This window comes from Anoplolepis gracilipes, chromosome 5, assembly GCF_047496725.1.
Source record: "Anoplolepis gracilipes chromosome 5, ASM4749672v1, whole genome shotgun sequence".
In the NCBI taxonomy this organism is placed as follows: Eukaryota; Metazoa; Arthropoda; class Insecta; order Hymenoptera; family Formicidae; genus Anoplolepis; species Anoplolepis gracilipes.
Genome location: NC_132974.1, coordinates 250,959 through 259,648, shown reverse-complemented (window position 1 = coordinate 259,648; position 8,690 = coordinate 250,959). Strand labels below are relative to the sequence as shown.

The 8,690-nt window shown below is 28.0% G+C and overlaps 1 pseudogene; it reads right to left on the bottom strand.

Moving 5' to 3' along the window:
• Nucleotides 1-3,673: 3,673 nt before the first annotated feature.
• LOC140666101 (serine/threonine-protein phosphatase 2A 65 kDa regulatory subunit A beta isoform-like) lies at nucleotides 3,674-7,454 on the bottom strand (annotated as a pseudogene).
• Nucleotides 7,455-8,690: the final 1,236 nt, after the last annotated feature.

The following is an 8,690-nucleotide window of genomic DNA, read 5'->3' as shown; positions in this document are numbered from 1 at the left end:
CCTTGCTATGAATGACGACAAAATCTTTATATATAACTATAACTATTAATATTTGTACAAAATTATGGAGTATGGATCATTTTGAATACAGACACAAAATTGTTTACAAATTCTTGTCTAATTGATCAATTTTGATTTTGATTGGGAGACGATCGACGCGATGCAAGAAAAAATTGGACAAAAATAAATGACCAAGCAATACGAAAAAAACAGAGAGAGAGAGAGAGAGAGAATTTAATTTTTAATATAGATTATAGGAAATTTTGCGAACTCGGAAAGTCTAATTTTAATAAAATTTTGCACACATGTAGGAGGATAAATAGATGAATTTAGAAATGTTCAGTGGGGAGGGGGGGGGGCGATAAAATGCTTTTAAGGGGAAAAGACACCCTACATAAAGCGACTTTCTATTTTCTCAATATATCTCGAAAATTATTGTAGATTAAAAATGTTTTATACAAAAGTTTTATGATGAAAACGTTTCTATTTAATAATATTATTAATTTTTTCAATAAAAAAAATAATTTCTTAAAGATTTTTGAAAATCTCTTTTTAAAAATTATTATTAAGGAAGGATTATACTCCCTTAGAAGCGTTTGCCGCCTCAACTGAAAATTTTTAAATTCGTTTATTTATCTCCCCAGTTTTATCAGAATTTTCCGGGTTCGCGAGAGTCTTGTTGAGATTCAGATTTTATATATATATATTTATGTATATAAATATATATATTTATATAAAGTTCAGATCAACAAGGAAAAGAGTATTTTTGCAAACTAACAAGGGACCCTCGCGAACCCGGAAATTCTGACGTTGAGGAAACTTTAAACACATATAGGGGAGATAAATAAACGAATTTAAAAATTTTCAGTTGGGGCGGAAAACGTTTCTAAGGGGTGTAATTACTCCTTAATAATCTTTAAAAAGAGATTTTAAGAAATCTCTACAAAATTATTTTTACAAAATTTTATTAATATTATTAAATAGAAATGTTTTTATCATAAAACTTTTGTAGAAATAATCTCATTAAAGAAACAGTACTTTTACAAAATAAATATAATCTATATTAAAAAATAAATTTTCGCTTTTACTCTCTTGCATTACTCTCTTGGCCATTTATATATTTTTATTTTAAAAAAATTATATATCTATGTATATAAATGCGTTAAGAAGTTCACGTCAAATCGGACAAAAAATTACCACATATACTTTAATGTCAATCGAAACTTTTTGACAAGAAATATACACAAAATAAGGATAGGGTAAAGGTGCCAATTATGAGATTCTTTTTTTAGAAGCTTATATTTTCTTTAATTGTAATTTTTAACTCAAAAATTTTATGCGGATTTATAGCTAGTATACATTTAAATTTTTCACTAGAAAGTATTAATGGCTCAAATGTGTATTTTATTTGCTACAATGATTTTTCTTAGACTTGAAAAATTCGTTTGTTTTGAAAAAGGTTTCCTAATATGAGAATTATATTAGAAAATTAAATGCAAAATACTTTTAATTAAAAACTGTTTTATTAATTATTATTACATAAATATAACACCACATATAACAGCACTTGCTATTATTAATTAAATGCTATAGAACTGTACTACAGAACAGAAAACAAAAACTTTACTTTTTGGCACAAAAAAATTATAAAATATCTTTAAAATATTTTTTATATCTTGTATCTATAAAAATCTATAAAATTAAAACAACATATCTTAGAGATTCAAGTCAAAATTTATCGTCTCAATAAAAGGCACACAAAAAGGTATGGTAATTAACGTTATAAATATTTCAAAATAAAAAACCAATAAAAAAATTAATTGGGGGTCTCACATATTAAATATATATATTAAGAACCCCTCTCATATTATAGGTTACTTTACTTTATACATATTTTTTATTTTACATAGGTAGTGCATATTTGTATTGTAATATTGTTAGTAATTTGGAATCACGAAAAATTGTTTTTATAGTATCATTTATCAACAAATATGTGAATTAGAAATCTATATAATAAAATATATAAAAATGCCGCCAAATATGTTAATATTTTATTATGACCGTGAGAGTAAGTTTGTGAAAATAAAAATTTTTAGGTATTAAATCTCTTATTATTGTTTTAATATTAAGTAATTTTATAATGTATATGCGTTATTTATTTTGTAGGTAGATTATTTTTTGATAATAAACTTTTATTTTTGTAATTTATTGTTTTTTTTTTATTTTTGGATTTGCATAAGTAAAATAATGTACAGGGTGTCCTGGTAAAGGTGGACAATCTCTCGTGGGCACACACACACACACACACACACACATGTAGAGCAGGTAAAAATAACTGTACATCCATGATTTTTTTGCAGAGATACACTTCACATGTCAACACTAGAAATGTTAATATTAATTGATGATTTTTTTTTATAACATGTTAAAGATATGTACAGTAAATAGATAAAAAAAATTTATAAAATTTATTACTTATTTATTTTTAAAAAATTTGTAAAAATAGCCTTTTTTCGGTCACAGTAGTTTTTAAATTTTTTATTATCTTCTAAAGAGTAAAAATTAAGTTTCTATTTTTTTTATAATAAATGATTTCTTTTTGTCTATTAAAAGAGTTTTGAATTTCATCAAAATGTACAAAAAACCTCATATAGTTTTTAAGCAAATTGGATTTTGGTGAAATTGTTTGAAATTCTATAGTTTATATGGTGCTGGTCAAGAGTCACAATGGTGCGAATAATTTCTATGAACTTGTTTCGTCGCTACAAGTTCAAAAGTCAAGATAAGCATTATTTCAGTACTATTGAGGAAAAGTAAATAATGTATTATTAAGTAGAACCACACAGTTGATCATTTTTTTAATACAAATATATATTTATAGTACGTGGAAAAAAATATATACATATACGTGTTTTTTATATACAGGATGTCTATAAAATTTGTCTCCATCTTTTATATTTTGGTTCAAAAGTACGAAAAACTAAAAAATAGTTTAAATTAAAATTACACAAAATTGCTAACGTAATTGTTAAATAATTACAATGTTTAATAATAATTTTAAAGTGTATTTTTAAAATTTTTTGAAATAATGCTACTTCATTTCATTTTAAAAGTATACATATTTGTTATTTTACGGAGAATTAATTTTTGATATTATATTTTTAATATATATGACGTAACTTAAACCGCTTGTAAGATTCTTAAAACTTCAAAAGATTTATTTGACCGGGCAAAAATAAATATTTCAAGTATAAAATGTTTATATTTTAATAAAATGAATAAGTTACTGATTATTGCAATTTCTTACAGCCACGATTTAATTACGCTGTGTCTATAACCAATACAAAAAAATTTCTTTCATACAATTAATAAAAACAAATTAGTCTAAGAATTTTCATTTTCAAGCAAATATTCTACCGTTAATGTAATAAAATAATCTTGCTCCATTTTCGATAAACATTTGTAATCAGTAAGGGAAGTACAGTATATTTGAGATATTGTTGGAAATTTGGATATCACAAAAATTGATGTTTTTATAATACCATTTATTAATCAATATTAGAAAGAGAAATAGAAATTCATACAACAAAATATCTAAAAATGTCGCCAGAAGTACTAATATTTTATTATAACGATGGCGAGCTTTGAAAATCAAAACCTTTTTTTGATAAGTTTTAAATCTTTTATTATTTTAATATTAATTATAATTTTTACAATGTTTATGCATTAATTAGTTTAATTTTGACGATTTAATTTTTGTGATTATTTAATGTAATTTTTTCTAATTCAAATCTATTCGGATTTGACGTGAAATGGTATATATTTCTAATTTGGAACACCTAAAGTGCTAATGTAATGTATATGTAATGCATGTAACATATGCTTTAAATATTCAGTAACATTATAACTTCTCAACCAAATCAAGAGGTATGTATTTCTTTTACGAAAGATGCTTTAGAGATAACGTGGGAGTAAATTAATAAGTGATGTTTGTAGCCTTTGGGTGCACAGTAAATGTATTTCGATAAAAACACTTATATATGTGATCATTACAAATAAAAAATTTTGTTATAATTTTTTAATTATAATAAGAATAAAATAATTAAGATATTATCAATCATACATCTTTCAAATTTTGATCATTTAGGTATTGGTTAAAAATTTTGGACTATGATTATCTAAAGAGTAAGAAATCTGTTAAGTTTCTATTAAGTTTTTAATACTAAATGATTTGTTTGTCTATTAAAAGGATGTTTTGAATTACGTTAAAAAAGCACAAGTTTAATTCAAGAACTATAAAATAAAACTAATATTTTAAATATCCTGTACTCTACAAAGACTGTGATTTATTTAATATATATATTGGTTTCTAAATAAGGGTGACAAAGTAATCAATGCTATTTGATTGAGCCACTGAGAATGGTGCAAAGCCTCATTTATTTATAATATAATATAGAAAATTGATTCTCTATAAAATAACAATTATGTACTTTTAAAATAAAATCGAGACTGAAATAGTATTGTTTCAAAAAGTGTACTTTTAAAGCAAATTTTATTAAACATTTCGATTGTTTAAAATAATTGGAATTAGCAATTTCGTGTCACAAACTACTTTTATATTATTTATTTTTATATTATTTTTATAAAACAAGAGAGATGGTCTTCTTATATTTTGAAATGGATTTTTTAAAATACTAGCATAATCTCTGTTTCAAAGTCATGTAGCACAATAATGTAGCTTATATTAATATAGAACAAGCATGTCATTCTGAAGATAGTTCTGATCCATAGCCAAGACTTTGGGTATCACTGTATTCTGTGCCCATTCGGGACCAAACTTTTCTACCAGTTTTTTCGGATTTAAAATAGCAGCTTCCCAAATTGCGTAAACATGATCTACTAACCAAGTCATACACAAAGAATTTAATTTCTCATCAAAAAATTCTACTCCAAGCTGTCCAGCTAACAATGGCATGTACCTAAAATGCCAAATCAGTAGTACAAATATCTTATTGCAAGTATCTTATTCTTTTTTTTTTAATTTCAATTATATAAATTAGATAAATTAATAAAATATAATTACTCGATAATAGCTAGTCGCACATGCCACTTAGAATCTTCAGCTAATTCCACAATGGCAGGTAAGAGAGATTGTGAAAGTTGTTGTATGCCAATAACTTTGTTAACGCATTCTAGGTTGCTAGTAATATGAGTCGCACCTCTGGACATTTATTTCTAAGCTGGGAAAGAATAGAAGTAATAGATGTTCGATTGTGCTGCAAAAATATTAAAATGTGATTATCAATCAATTATTATATTGCAACATCAAAATGTGATTGATTTTTACTTGTGCTTTCCAAGTATAGGACTCAATCCTATGATCACGCTTGCTAAAGCTGACTTTACATGTTGGTTTGATCTGCCACTAATTCTTTAATAATGGGTAATATATTTGTCATTATTATAGACTCCTGATTGAATTGATCAAGATTTTGGCAGAAATTGCGAACTTTATCAGCAGCTGCTGCTTGCACTTCTGCTTCAATATCCTTTAATAATACTTGAAATGTTGGTACAAGATCTGTTTTTGTTATTTCTGGACCAACAGCCTTTTGAAGCTATAAAAAAAATGTTCATAGATAATATATATATTCATAGATAGAGAGTAAAATATTATTTTGTAAGAATACAGTATTTTTAGTCTCAAAAAATTTTTTACTTGTATTTAAATTTTAAACAGTAATACATACATCTGTAAATTTGTCTACCACCACATAACGAACACGCCATGATTGATCACTAGCACACTGCTGAAGTGTAGGCATAACTATTTGTTCAACATCTTCTTGTTGTAACAAGACTGCAATATTAACACGAGCTTCGACAGCCAAAAGACGAACTGAATCCTGTAAAATTATTAGTGCATGTGTGAATATAATCTACAATGAAAAGAGAGAATTGTGAAATTTCAGTTTTAACGAACTTACTTGTTTATCCTGAGCAAGGATAACAAACATAGAAATTAAATCTTGTTTAAGATATTCAATTTCCACAACTTTTGCCAATTCACCTAATTTAGAGGTTGCTAAGCATCTTGCCATAGGTGTATCATCCTGGCACAAGCTGCGAAAGTGATTTCGCAATTCCGCTGTAATATTTAAGTTTTTAAAATCTGTTTTCATATTTTTTTCAGATTTATTCTGTATTAAAAATTTATTCAACATAAAATTTATAAAGATCAAATTATTGTACAGTTACCTTTGATGGCTGGACTCACTCTTGGATAGCAAACATTGAACAATCCACATGCTGATGTTCTTGACGTAAACCAGTCTCCTGAAGCTAAGCGCTGTACCAAAAGAACAAAATGCTCTTCCAAATCTGCAGGACTGTGTTAACTTGCAATATTTCTTAAAGATTCCGCCGCTTTATCACGAACCATAGTTTCTTCGACAGTAGCCAGAGATTCTAATGGTGGCTAAATTAAAAATTTATATTTTTTTGATAGAATAGAAAAATTATTAAAATATATCTGACGCTCAGTAGAACTTGTGTTAAATACTATTCAAAATAAATCCATTGTTATTATCAATAAACAATGCACATATTCTGGCCCATCAATGAGAGGATTAAATGTGCTGAGTTGTTCAGTCACTGCAAGGACTTCATCCTCATCATAAATAGTCTCCATTAAAAATGATATTAACTCACTCCGTGTATGTCCGATACCAAGTGTAAGTGCAATCGCTGATAGTTTCTTGATAGAATTAAGACGTAGCTGTAATAAAAAGAATAATATACTACTAAGATATATCAATGTATATAGAAATAGAGCAATTTTCATACTTTAAATGTCCAAATGCAAAAAGTGGTTAAAAATTTAATCAGACTTCTTTCTCATAAACAATTGCACGAACGTTTTCTCAATTGTATTATACGTATTATCTTTGAGATATAGCGCTCACAAACTCGACGAAGGATGTTAGCTTTTTTTTCAAAAATTGCCGCTATGTCGGCAACGCTTTACTTAGCGATTGAATAAGAAAACGAACATTTCGGAAGACGAAGAAATAAAAAAACTCGCTCTTAATCGTCGTAAGCAACAATTACCTGGACATCTTCGTTTTCTAGCTCGTCGATCAAAACCGCAATCGGATAAAGACTGTCGTCCGTGGTAGAGTCACTCGCTGTCATTTTGCTGCCGGACAAACTGGCAATTTGATGTTTGATGCGCCGCACGTTTGTTAGGCTTTCTCGTGTCGCGTTGATGCGTCGACAACGATGCTTACGTTTTCGGAGCTCGAGCTGGATACCGTTTTCAGAATGGCACGTATAATTACAGCATAATTGTAAGGAACGTTTAACAATGCAAAAATTCGCTCAACATATATATCTCACAACTCCACGCGACTCCATGAATCACTGACACATGACACGTGACACACTGACAATAAGGATGACCCAATTCGCTGGCAGATGGCGACATCTTACGCTCATGAAAGCGCGATCTGTCTGTATTGCTACGCAATTGGGTGTGTAATTTTTTTTCAAATAAAAATCTTTTTATATAGAGCACGTTCGGGGAGACACTATTAGCGCTAACAGCGTCATTCTATCTTTGTTACCCATTAAAAGTTGAACAAAGATAGAACGACGCTGTTAACGCTAATAGTGTATCCTCGAACGCGCCCATATAGTATAGTATACTATAATATTTTCTTCTATAAATATCAATTAATGTTACACTGATTGTTCAGCTTTATATTTAAATTACTTACATAGAGAGAAATGTAATTCCTTTTTATATGCGTAAAAAATATAATTTTTATATTACAGACTCGGGAAAAAAAAGTCCATATCTGGCGATATATAGATTTTGTCAATATTTGAGCATATCTTGCCAAATATACAGTCGGACCTCTTATCCTACGATATTTTCGGTCCGGAATCTTCCCCTTAAACCTCTGATCGTACGACAAAAATTTGAGAGTGGGGATATAATTCCCCTTTCGCGGTCGTAGCATAAGAAGATTTTTTGTCGTAGGATAAGAGGTTTCGTAGCATAAGAGGATCATAGGATAAAAGGTCCGACTGTAGTTATATATAATAATATGATAATTAAATAAAATCATATATGATATTATACGATTTTATATTTAATTATCATATAATATCATATATGACTATACTTGATAAGACATGATCAGATATTGACAAAATCCATATATAGCCAACTTTTTTTCCCAGGGAAGTAATTATATAGAGATATATATATGTCACCAAAAATTCGAATGCGTGTATTATCGTGTCAAACATCCATTTTTACGTGATGAACTTTTCAAGAGAAAATATTATTTTTTCGATATATCTCGCGAATTACATCTATTCTCCATAATTACTTATTTAAATAATTTTAAATTCTCGCATCAAAATTATTCAAAACTGCTCGGCGGTTTTCGATAGATTTCGCGTGATCTTGCGTGCATCTAGAAGCACGACTGTTCATTGAGCGGTTATTCATGATTGGTGTAACTTTTAGAATATAAGATAAGAATATATGCTAATCACGAACAGTTGCTCACTAAGCGCTCACTCTTCATTTGAGATTCTGCATGCATTCGTTGATTTGATTGACTGATATTAGTTTCAAGCGAACTTTGATAATATTTGCACAAGTAAGCCGACAAAGA